Source organism: Protomyctophum parallelum (genome assembly GCF_964188405.1).
Source record: "Protomyctophum parallelum genome assembly, chromosome: 3".
In the NCBI taxonomy this organism is placed as follows: domain Eukaryota; kingdom Metazoa; phylum Chordata; class Actinopteri; order Myctophiformes; family Myctophidae; genus Protomyctophum; species Protomyctophum parallelum.
In genome coordinates, this window is record NC_139698.1 from 26,070,930 (window position 1) to 26,083,252 (window position 12,323).

Genomic DNA, 12,323 nt, shown 5'->3' on the forward strand with positions numbered 1-12,323 from the left:
CCGCGCTGCGGCGGGGGGGGGGGGGGGGTGCGGGGAGGCGGGCTGCGGGGGGGGGGGGGACGGGCCCCCATGAGGATTGATCAAACTCTTCGGCTCTGTTTGCTACAGTTAGCTACAGTGCTACATCAAAGTCACTATGGAGTGGACCGTTATTCATCTCAATACTTTGTCCTAAACGTATACCATTATCCAGTCACGCAGACAAACTTAGTAAACCGATAATTAACAGCACGCTAGCTTACGTTAACACACTTGACATTTTTATCTGAGTGCTGGCTTAATTGCTACGTTGGCTTTTGGTTTCTGTGGGGCTTGCTCGGTTTGCTAATTTGGCTAACCATAGCATGTTGTGCGTTTGAGCATAAAAACAAACAACTACCAAATACAAGCCATTCCATCTTTTCCGGCGTACGTGAATCAATAACAAAGGCCACAAATCACGTTTTCGAAGTAATAAGTGCAACTTTGGAATAATTTCCGCCGACCAACCTTGAGAGTTGAGCTGTTTATTGGATGACTTGTGTCCTTTGCTGTTATCAGGAAAGATGTCCTTCTCTGCTTCTTCTGCCTCTACTTTACGGCGGACTGTGCACGCAGCGGTGGCGCACTTCTGCCTCCCACAGTTTGTTTTGGGAAGTGTGTGTGTGTGTGTGTGTGTGTGTGTGTGTGTGTGTGTGTGTGTGTGTGTGTGTGTGTGTGTGTGTGTGTGTGTGTGTGTGTGTGTGTGTGCATTGAATGAATTAAGCCTGCAGAAACAAATATTTAGGCATGAGCTGAATAATATTGTGCACGTAAGGTAACCCGATTTAGTTTCTGCTATGCAGCTATTGATTGATTGATTGATTGATTGAAGTATTTATTAACAGTTTGCAGAATGACAGTACATTTCAAGCACAACTCAATACAAAAACTGTTAACTGTGAGTGGATGACACAATCAAGCATTACAGTTGTTTACAAGAGGGTCCACCGTTCATTCATCATAACATTTAGAAACGTACAAATATACACTTCTATATAGCCAAAAACAAGAAATCATCATAAAGGAGGGAAAAACATGTACAGTGAGGGGAACAGGGGTGGGTGGGGCCGTGGGGGGGGGCATTGACATTAAAGAAGTATTCAGACAGGTACATGGGTATCTTGGTGGTGTATCGAATCTTGTGGACAAGAGTCATTGCAAGATGCTGTACTCTGTCGTCAACCCTAAGCCATTCCAGCCTGTCAAAGCTCGCAGAGCTGAGAGTCTACGGTCGTGCAAAAGTCTCCGCTCAGTCTCCGCTCGGGACCACGCCCACAGTCTCCGCTCGGCCCCGTCCGCTCCATTCTAAAGCTCCTGTCTCCGTTCGGTCTCCGCTCGCCGGGCCCTCCCCCTCGAGTCTCCGTTCAGCTGCCCTCATTGACTCCAATGCATTCTCAGTCTCCGTTCGCCCCCTCCTCACCCGTCATCTCATTATGCGGGGAGAGCAGGTTCCCGCCCCCCTCCCCAGCTCTCAGAAACAGAACGGCGGCCATTGCTTGCTGCCTGCAGTGCCTGTCAGTCCGGACCGGAGAAGTTGCGTTGAGAACGATAATACTTTGGGAATTAATTTACAAGCACTTTGATAAAATAATTACGGTATAGATGTGTCGGTGGGGTCCCAACAACATCCCGATTTTTATGTTTTATAAGTTTGGACGAAATTATGGACGGGCGGACGGAAACAACTACAGCATCAACAGCAGCAGGTTTGGAAATTCATTTAACGGCACTTTGATAAAATAATCACGGTGTCAATGTGTAGGTCGGGCCCCGACAACATCCCGATGTTTATGTTTTTTTTTATTTGATTACATTATGGCTTGGATTTGTATATCTGTCTCACTGCTTTTGGTGGTGATGACAGCAGACAGCACAGCAGAGTGAGCAGACCGAAGCATACAGCACTGTGGTAAAGTGCCTTCTTTAATGCCAACAGAAGCCAGTAACTATTAATCACATTAACATTGAACGTTTAAATCGTCAGATGTTTTATCTTGCTAACTGAATTAGCGCCTTGGCAACGCAGTAAAAAGCTCAGTGGGGCACCGATCTGCAGACTCCATATTACTATAAATATAATTTAGCTTATTTTATTATTGAGGACATAATTGTGTCAACATGGCAAAAACACTGGTAACGGTACTCCTGGTGTTCTGCCCCGGGAACAGGGTTCGAGTCCCTGCAGTGTGTGCTTAATGTTTCATATTTTGTCCTGTATGTTTACAAGTTACAACTTTACATATAATGTTTAGCAATCCGGTTCCCCACATAGGCTACAAACAAGTTCGAGAAAATGAGAAAGTTCCCCCAACCACAATGAGGTGTTTTATTAACCTTAAAGTGAAACACTTTATATATATTATTATTTATTTCCTAATTAAAAGCTTGTGCAATATAACATTACAAAAGCCACAATGTACAAGTTAATTGAATGTAAAAACCTCCTAATATAAAACAATATATTCACAATACAATTTAGGCATGCATCAGATCATGCTCTTGATCCAGAGCGACTTACATTTAAGAACAAAGCATGCCATATAAAAACAATAAAACAAACTCACTAAAACTAAGCACACAAACACAAAAGCATGCAGTAGAAAACAAAGAATAAATAAACAATAAAATTACAGCCAAGGCCTAAAGATCACTGCAGTGGTGGAGGTGCTACCAGCCACCTGTCGATTCCCACTGGTCCCAGTGCCAAAAACTAATATTTTTTATTTATTTTGCCATGATCAAATTGACACATCAACTAGATTAAACGGCTTTCCCTTATTGAGAATCATTGGGCCAATACGTGTTGACATGGATAGTTAAAGATACAATCTCTGTGTTATTAATGGTATTTATTTCAGAATTGTGTATGTGGCAATTATACAGTCAATATAGGCTACAGTGCATGCAGATAAGCTCCTTTTGGAAACTTCTATACTCATTGTGATCAAACCAGTCTATTTTGCTATGTGTTTATACATTCTTGTTTATCACATGCACACGCACACACGCGCGCCAGGAAGGACATCCCCAAAAGCCACATTGACTTCACACTATGGTGTGAAGTCCCTCAAGGTGAAGTGTGCACTTAATTTAGCCTGTTTCTCCAAATGCTTTAGTGTTGTTCTCGGGTGGAGATGGGGGTTCCACTCCAGCTCAGAGTGCTAAACGTTATTCCAATAACAACAATAAAAACAAATATTATATTAAACACCAATACTAATACTATGTTATATTATAAGAGTTATTGTTGTTGATGCTACTTGTATTTGCTTGTGTCTCCCCATCTGTCACTCTGTCTCTCTCTTTCAGGGTGGGACTGTCAGGGTGTCTGCTCTACATCTAAAGTGTCTTGAGTAAACTGTTGTGATTTGAAACTTTAATTTATTCATATTTATATAAAAATAATTGATTATTACTTACAGGGGAGTCGAGGGGTAAGGTGAGCCATGAGGAGGCCGGTGGCTGTGTGCGTGTGGCTGAGGAAGAGGATGCAGGTGGCTGTGGGGTTGATGAGGCAGGTAGCTGTGTGCGTGTGGCTGAGGAAGAGGATGCAGGTTGCTGTGGGGTTGATGAGGCAGGTAGCTGTGTGCGTGTGGTTGAGGAAGAGGATGCAGGTTGCTGTGGGGTTGATGAGGCAGGTAGCTGTGTGCGTGTGGTTGAGGAAGAGGATGCAGGTGGCTGTGGGGTTGATGAGGCAGGTGGCTTTGATGTTGTTGCCGTATGGGTGGCAGGAGGTAGTGACGCTGCCGAGGAGGCTGTGATGACGGACACTGTAGCTGTGGATGGCACAGGAGAGAAAAAGAAAGTTTTGATATTTCATCAATAATAAGCTAAACATATGTAGGTATACTACTATACTATATTAACACATTCATGACGGGAAATCCTTTTGGTGTTTAAGGATTATGTTATACTTTTGCTATAGAAAAATAGCAGATGTACAAGCTCATAGCGCGGCACTGAGTGTCGCGCTACAAGCTTGTAGATCTGCTTTTTTGTTTTTAAATCGAGACCCTGGAACAACATATTTTCAGATGGGGGTCGGCGGCCAATTACAGATAATTCTGGGGGTCCTTGACATGAAAAAGGTTGAGAACCATTGACATAGGAACATGGGTTTTTCAGAAAACTGTTTTGGGTTAAGTATAGGCCTAAACTATAATAATTGTCTTATTGCGTGCATTTACCTTCCTCTGGTAAATCGATAGACAAAAACAGGTCATCGTCGATCCATGCGGCTTCTGCCACTGAACATGCAGGATCTGACGGCCGTGACCTTGTTGAGGTCGAGGCAGAGGCAGAGGAGACAGGTGGATATATACAGAAAATAAACACAACGCCTCTAAAAACATGTAACATTGCGTGTTTAAATTGCCAGATTATTTTTCTTGCTTATGTTTGACCTTAAGGGACTGATGCTGACGGAATTAGCACTTTAGCATGGGAACAACAACACAGACAGTACACCATACAACAGTCTGTTCAATCCAAATATAATGTTCCATAGATCATAATCACTGATTGATCATATACACTCATTAGAACCCCCAAATGACTCGATATTATTTTAAATATATTTAGCTTGGTTCATTATGTAGCAGATTGAGGGGATGAGCTGTTTTTGTGAACTTTATTATCATCATCATAACTGCAGTTGTTTGATTCGTTGAAAATAGCCGATCTGCAAGCTTGTAGATTGGCCTTTTCTGACCAAGGAAGCTGTGGCAAAACAGTGGGTGCTGTCAATACAGGTTTGTCATCCATCTGGGTGTCTGAGTTGTGTAAAGTGCTCAGTGTAACATGAATTATATTATTTATGCTGAAATGGAGAGATTGACTGTTGCAACTCTTGTATGTATATTTATTTACTAGTGCTCTGGGTTCTCACATTTGGCTTTGAGTGAGTCTGTGGACTTTAGAGCGGTATCTGTCTTCATCAGTGTCTGTAGTACATCAGTTTCAGTGACTATCTGTCTTCATCCCAAAAGAGATGATCTGCACTGTATGACATCATTCTCATATCCCCTAAAGCACTGGTTCCCAAACACTGCGTCTGTTATGGTCGTTTCAAAAACATTTTCCATCAAATGAATTAAACCAAAATGTAGTGATTTTTTTTGCAGTAACTTTTATGAATACATAAAAGATAAAGCTAAGAAATAAGCTCATTAGGAGTCCAACTAGTACTAGTGTTTCTCAGATGTTTTATTTATGAGCACCCTCAACTCTGAAGTAGTGAAAACAGCTGATCTACAAGCTCACAACGCCATATATATATATATATATATTAAAATATAAAATACCTCAACTTAACTCCTACAATTCCAAGTGCTTCTCAGGGTGGGGGTCCCCAGTTTAAATGTGATTATTTTGGGCGTTCCAGCCTGAAAAGGGTGAGAACCACTGCACTAGGCTGTACGATAAAATAAAATAAACCTACACACAGTAGCTATGAATGACTATGGGTTCACACTTGATATTTTGTCATGTTAAGTGTAGCAACAGTGAAAACAGCACGTCAGGTAAACAGTACTCTAATTTTTATTTCACAGATCCGAGCACAGAGTGCTCTGGCCACATTCAGGTGTTTTATATGTTGTGTTGTATTCATACATGGTTGCGTCCCCTCTCAAAAGAGCACTCGCTCGGTTGGGCAACTGGCACACTCCACCTGCCCCAAAGTGTTAGGGCACCCCTTAAGGCTCATACATAGTCTGGATTTTCGGTGGTTAGTTTACCACCGAACTCAACCCTTTTCCTGTCTAGGACCCCCAGAATTACCTATATTTGGCCTTGAACCCCCACCTGAAAATATGTTGTTCCAGGCACCCCCCATTTTTCAAAAACAGCAGATCTACAAGCTCGTAGCGTGGCACTATGAGCTTGTAGATCTGCTATTTTTCAATAGCTAAAGTATAATATGATGCTTAAAACACCAAAAGGGGTCCAGAATGTGTTAAATGAGCATTTGTATAGCAACACAAATTGACATTAATATAACATTACCCTATCTTTGCACCTCTACACCAGCATGCCTGTTAAGAGCATGAATCAGACCAGACAGTATTGACATTGAGAGTTTATTCAGTCTTTGCAGATACAGGTATGGCAGTGGTGAATGACGGATGAGTGATGATTTGACAGGCAAGACAAGGAAATAAATAACAATCAATAATGGGGATAAGTCAGGCGTAATACACAGTAGGCAATACAACGAGTAGGATATATAGGAAAGCAGACTTACATTAATGCATCATTCAGTATACAGGCACATAGGAGTTGTGGTGCTGCAAGCACCTCTCAGTGAGAGACAAATGTTTGTATGCTGCCTAGTTAGGCCTATATATATCCCTCAGGTGTGCAGATTATCAGCCCTGCCCACACCACAAACAGGCAACCTGCTACTGCTCCGCCCGCTTGTAGCGCGGCACTATGAGCTTGTGGATCTGCTATTTTTCAATAGCTAAAGTATAATTGATGCTTAAAACACCAAAAGGGGTCCAGAATGTTACATCCAACCAACTATCCAACCAACAGCAGAGACAGTTTTTAAATGAGATGGACATGTATATGATAGAAAACATTAAAAGCATCTTAACACTGGTGAAATAGTGAATTTCATATTTAATGTAAACATACAGCAGGACTAAGGTGAGGCAGGTCAGCAGGTTACAGCGCTGTAGGGCTACGAACCCCATATCCAGGCAGAAGCTCGGACAGTACAATACCAGCGCTTTATTTTGCTTTGCCACACCATGTCTTTACTTGCATGTGAATTCAGAAATATAAGATAGCCGATCTACAATATATCCTAATAATTAACCCTATAAACTTAACCCAATTTGCTATTGCACATGGTCATTACAGGTCAATCGGTAAACAATGAAGGAAAGCTGTGTTGGTGCTTGATCAAGGCAGGCTAGTCTTATCATATTTTATACCTTTTCACCCACAGCGCCTGGAGCATCCACTTGGACTCAAGCCGGCGTCTCATCAGCCGTGGTCGCCTGGAGGACGGTTTCCTGTTGCGAGACGCAGAAACATCCAACGATTCAAGATTACAACATTGACAGTCCAGGTTTGTGCATCAGCAGATGTTTTATTTTATCATGCAAGTAAGGACATGTTAGCGTGGCCAAAACGATCACCGGTAGAAGGTACTTTCAGGTGTCTGAAACGGGGTTCAAGTCCCCGGGGTGATAGAAGGCTTAATGTTTTACAGCATGTCCTGCTTGTGTGTTTATTACATGAAATGTTATCATAAGTCATAATAGTAACAGAAAGCACAAACTATTTGTAATTGCAACATATACCACTTGGTTCTGAGTTCTCTTTCACAGTACGCTTTGCACAATCCCGGGCGCGAACCATGGACCTCTCGTGGATGTCAGATGTACGCTTTGCACAATCCCGGGCTCGAACCCTGGACCTCTCGTGGATGTCAGATTTAATGAGATGTAAATTTGAACACAGGTATGCAACTCTGGCGACCTTGGACACTCCCATATGCTAATCTGGCCAACGGAGACCGAGCGGAGAACCTCCGCCAATCGCCTCGCGCGGTGATTGCACTACTGTACGGCTCAACGTCGTGGGCAGGGGTGAGGTGGGTTCGGGGGGTGAGGCCCAGTAATAGCCTGCCCTGCACCAGTTTGTTTTGGGAAGTCTGTCTGGAGCCTTGTTTTAAGGGCCTGAAGCCCATTGTCTGTGATGGATGTGACTGTTTTCCTCATTTGTAGTGTCAGGATCTCAGCAGTGCCAGTGCAGAGATTTCCTTCTAAAGAATAGTTTCATAGATCCACTCGGGCATCATGTTATTTAGCCTGTAGTTATTTATGAACTACAGTAGTTTAATCACGCTGATGCAGTTACACACATTTCACACCAGAGGGCAGTCCTGGCCTGACTGCATGACCACAGTGTCTCGCTTTAGCTTATTAGCAGTTGTAAGAGGCTGGTTTTCTCATTTATTCATCAGCTTTATTATTATTATTTATTTTTTACAAATCTGGATATTCAATGCCAGTCAAAACTACATCTGCAGTAGAATCAGATCCTCTTCAGGTGTAAATCAGTGGGGGTAATTCGATCGTTTCTGTGCAAGCTCCATCATTTTTATATTTTGCATTTTGCACAATGCATTTTCTTATTTTTCACATCAGCGTCGGAGAGGAACAGGCACTGTCAGATCAGTTACCCAACTTTTGGGAAATCGAATCCCTTGGAATCCACATGAAAGAAATGCATTGTGAGAAGGAAGACATGCAGTGTATGGCAAGCCGTGCATATCCACGGCTTCCCAAGCCGTGCATGCCTATTCCCACTATAGGCTGAGGAAGAAATGCCACTTGACAATTTGCAAATCAGCCTCATGGTGGCGCTACAACAGGCCAAGTTGCGTCTCACACACACACACACACACACACACACACACACCACACCACACAACACACCACACACCCACCCACACCCACCCACACACACACACACACACACACACACACACACACACACACACACACACACACACACACACACACACACACACACACACACACAGTCCTCAACTTTATACCCAAGGAATGTCAGCTATAACTCAGCATAGGTGTCTTGTCTTGTCTTGTTTTTATGGTTTTATCGTGAATTAACGTTTGCAGATTCTGATAGATATTTGCTGCTCAACTGGTTTAAAATGTATTTTACATTAGCCTACAGTTTAGAAATATTACTAGTCGGCCTATACTAACTCCTTCAGCAAACGAAATAAAGCTCTTAAGGAACGCTTCCACCAGGCTAACCTCGACTTGATCCTATAAGCTATTCTACTGTACTGTATAGCAGTAATAGTAATGCTTATGTTACCTGTAGTAAACAGTAAAACCCTCAGTGTTAATTTAACACTGATAGAAAACACAAATGGACCCATAAATGAGGATATTATAATCTCTCTGATAACTCTTTACTGGCTGCTGTATTCTTCAAGGATGCAACTCTCTCAAATAATCAGCTAAAATACAATATGTAATGGCTGACAATCTACATTCTACAATCATAGCTAGTTTGCATATATTTTCTTTGTGAATGCACTATGATCTACTGTTGAATCATTATCATGGTCAGTCTAAACAACAATATTATAGTTAAAAGACACACAGCTTGTTCATCTGCATAAAAGAGTGTTAAATATTGAATATAAAAATTACAATGATGGCAACAGTCAGTCACTACAGAACTCTTGGCATCCTTGATAAAGATGCAGGAGTGACCATTTCCATGAATTTATAGTGGCCGCAATACAGCACAGCACAAGGTGGTGCTGTTGACAGTGTTTACGTAGCTACTGAGGAAAGCATAGTATTAAATATCCCAGTGTTCTAAGATTATTTTGGGGTGAAATTAAATTACAATATTGAATACTTTATAAACATTTTGCAGAAAAAAGCACGGGAAACTACAGTTCAATACAAGGTCTGGATTTAAACCCAAGAAAACCTAAATTCATCAAAGAAATTAATTGAACACACGAAAGGCTGAAACAAACAGAAAGGTCTCATACTGTCAATATTGATTATCATCAACATAAATATGATCATTTCTATTGATTGTGAATAACCATCAATAAGCCCCTGACTATGCATCGTCCCTTAAGTAAAACATTTCAAGGCATTTCATCAAGTTGAACCAACAAAAGTAAATTATGATAATAATAATCCTAATATTAATAACAGTAATAATTATTATTATCTTGTGATGGTGGTTATTATTACTATTATTATTAGCCTATTACTATTTAGTCCCCAGTCTTTTGGGGTATTTTTGAGCGGTGCACACCGTCTCCTTTAAAGGGCTGTGTTTGTCACTGTACTGCCTGCCCATCGGAGCAGTGCGTCTTGCTCATGGACACTGCAACTCAACTGGGCAGACCAGGGTGCAAACAAGGAACCTTCTGATAATCAGATGGCCTCTTGCATCATGTCTAGTTCAAATCATGACGAGGTGATTCAGATTTTTATGCTCGCAAGGGACTCAGGGAGTGAGAAGCCTGCTCGTGGTGTGTTTCTATTTGACAGACCAGAGGATGTGGTCATTCCTGGGCTGTGTGTGTTTGTGTGAATATAATGCAACTTTTACTACCTCTTTTATTTTACGCACTTGACCAGACGCTCCTTTATTCTACGTTCTTATTGGCTCACTGAGACTGTGAGGAATGGAATGCAGTGAGGATGGAGTGTGTGTGAGGAGTTTCCTTGAAATTATTTCAGGCCTATTGATAGAATGGTCTACTTACTCTACTCTATACAGTAAAATACTGATATATTTTTAAATGTACTCGGAGATTGAGATAAACAATAACTGTTTAGGTTGAGGTACAGTAGGACTGGACAGAGAGGAGAGAGAGCGTCAGCTATCACCGCGCAAGTCAGCTCATTTTGTATGTCTGTGGCAAAAAAAAAAAAATGAATTTTTGTCCACCACAAGCCAACATGGCGATGACCCCTGCTGTCTGTTTGGTGAGGGGAGCTGTAATGTGAGATTTGGAAATGGAAGTATCAGAACTCACAAGATGAAAACGATAAGATTTATTAAAAGAAAAAAGGCAGAATCCATCATTGTCATCGTCTCACTCCTCTCCCCAGAACCCCTCTCTCCCGTCTCCAAGTAGCAGAATATAACCTTTTCAAACCACACCCAAAGACCATCGGTTCTCCACAGCTGTGGGGTAAGTGCCGTGCAGCGTGCGGCAGTGAAGTGTCTATAGTCGTAAACGTAACCAACTTGCATCCTGTTGCAACAGTAGCCTATAGTGAACGTGAACATGTTTGTCCAATTGCCTTTGATGTTCGGGTGATAAATGTTACAATAGCCAGCTGGAAGGGCAGGGTCATCACACATCAGCTTGGAAAGTGCTGATGAAGCATGCACTTGGGTTTCCTATACGTCCTATCACGTAACAAAATTCTACTTCAAAAGTTGTGGATAGCATAAACAATAAGTTGAAGGGACACTTCAACTTATTGCTTCAACTTTATTGCCGGCCTTGCCGCACACGCCTGCCGCGGCCTTGCGTGTCCCTTATTTCAAACACCACATTGACACCTTGGCAAAAAAGCTTAAGTTCACACTGAGCTTCTTCTACAGAATGAAGTCCTGCTTTTCTAATGCTTCTCGCAAAAAGCTGGTTACAGGCCTTTTCATGTCGCAGCTTGATTATGGAGATACTGTCTACCGCTTTGCTAGTTCCTCAACTCTGAGCAAACTTGACTCCTTGTTTCATGCTGCATTGAGGTTTATAACCAATTCCCCCTATAGGACTCATCACTGTACTCTGTACGCCCTTGTGGGTTGGTATTCCTTAACGTCTCGCAGGTTGCTACATTGGTATACTCTCATTTATAAAGCCATTCTTGGTAACCTCCCACGTTACATTGGTTCTAAATTTGAACTTGTCCAAAACTCTCTCAACCTCAGATCAAATGGTTGGTTACGCTATGTCGTGCCCCCAACAAAATCTGAGGCTGGGAAAAAAAGCATTGCTTATTTCGGACCCTGGTCTTGGAATGACCTACAGTCCAGACTCAAACTGGCTGCTGTGATTCCCCTAGTGAGCTTTAAATGGATTGCCATGGGCACACTTCCCATACACTGCTCCTGCTTTGACGTATAGCAACTGTCTGCTTGCTTTTTTAGTCAACTAGCAATTCCCGTTGCTTAGATCTTTTAGTCCTTATTGGTCGCGTTCCTGTTCTCCCTTTTAGCTTCTTTGGTAGTGGGTACTGTATTTATGAGCATTGTATGTCTGTCCTGTTTTTTTGTTGTTATTTTTTGTTACTGGCAGAGTTGTGTCACTTATTTTGCCTATTGTTCTGGCCAGTTCACACTTGTAAAAGAGACTTCAGTCTCAATGTGGTTTTTACTGGTTAAATAAAGGTTAAATAAATAAATAAAAATTCAAGATCTCAAAGGTGGCAACCCTAGATAGGACAGATCAGAATAAGGACCTGAGATGCAGCCGGTTCCATATCGCCAGTTTCTACTTCCACTTAATTTACACAATGTGCTGCAGGTGCGCCTGTGATGTGAGATGGCAGATCCAGACCTATGTCACCCTAACGCCTCCGGTCTCCGAGGCTACTGTCACCCCAACCACAGATCACTTCGACACGGACCCCCTGCCACAAGCGCCTTAATGTCTTGCACTCATTCACACACCAAAAGCAGAGGAGACCATGCAAGGCTGCAATGGCACCAATCTTGCATAGGCAAAAATGTTTTACTGATGCAACAATACAGTGTTACATCTT

At 42.1% G+C, this 12,323-nt stretch overlaps 1 protein-coding gene across 1 annotated transcript in view; it reads right to left on the reverse strand.

The window, feature by feature from the left end:
• cox6b2 (cytochrome c oxidase subunit 6B2) overlaps positions 1-621 on the reverse strand; it is a 6,774-nt gene extending 6,153 nt beyond the window's left edge. Inside the window, exon 1 of the mRNA XM_083761868.1 lies at positions 490-621. The gene's annotated coding sequence lies outside the window, so the exon portion shown is untranslated. The remainder of the gene's footprint in view (positions 1-489) is intronic.
• Between the last annotated feature and the right edge of the window lie 11,702 nt (positions 622-12,323).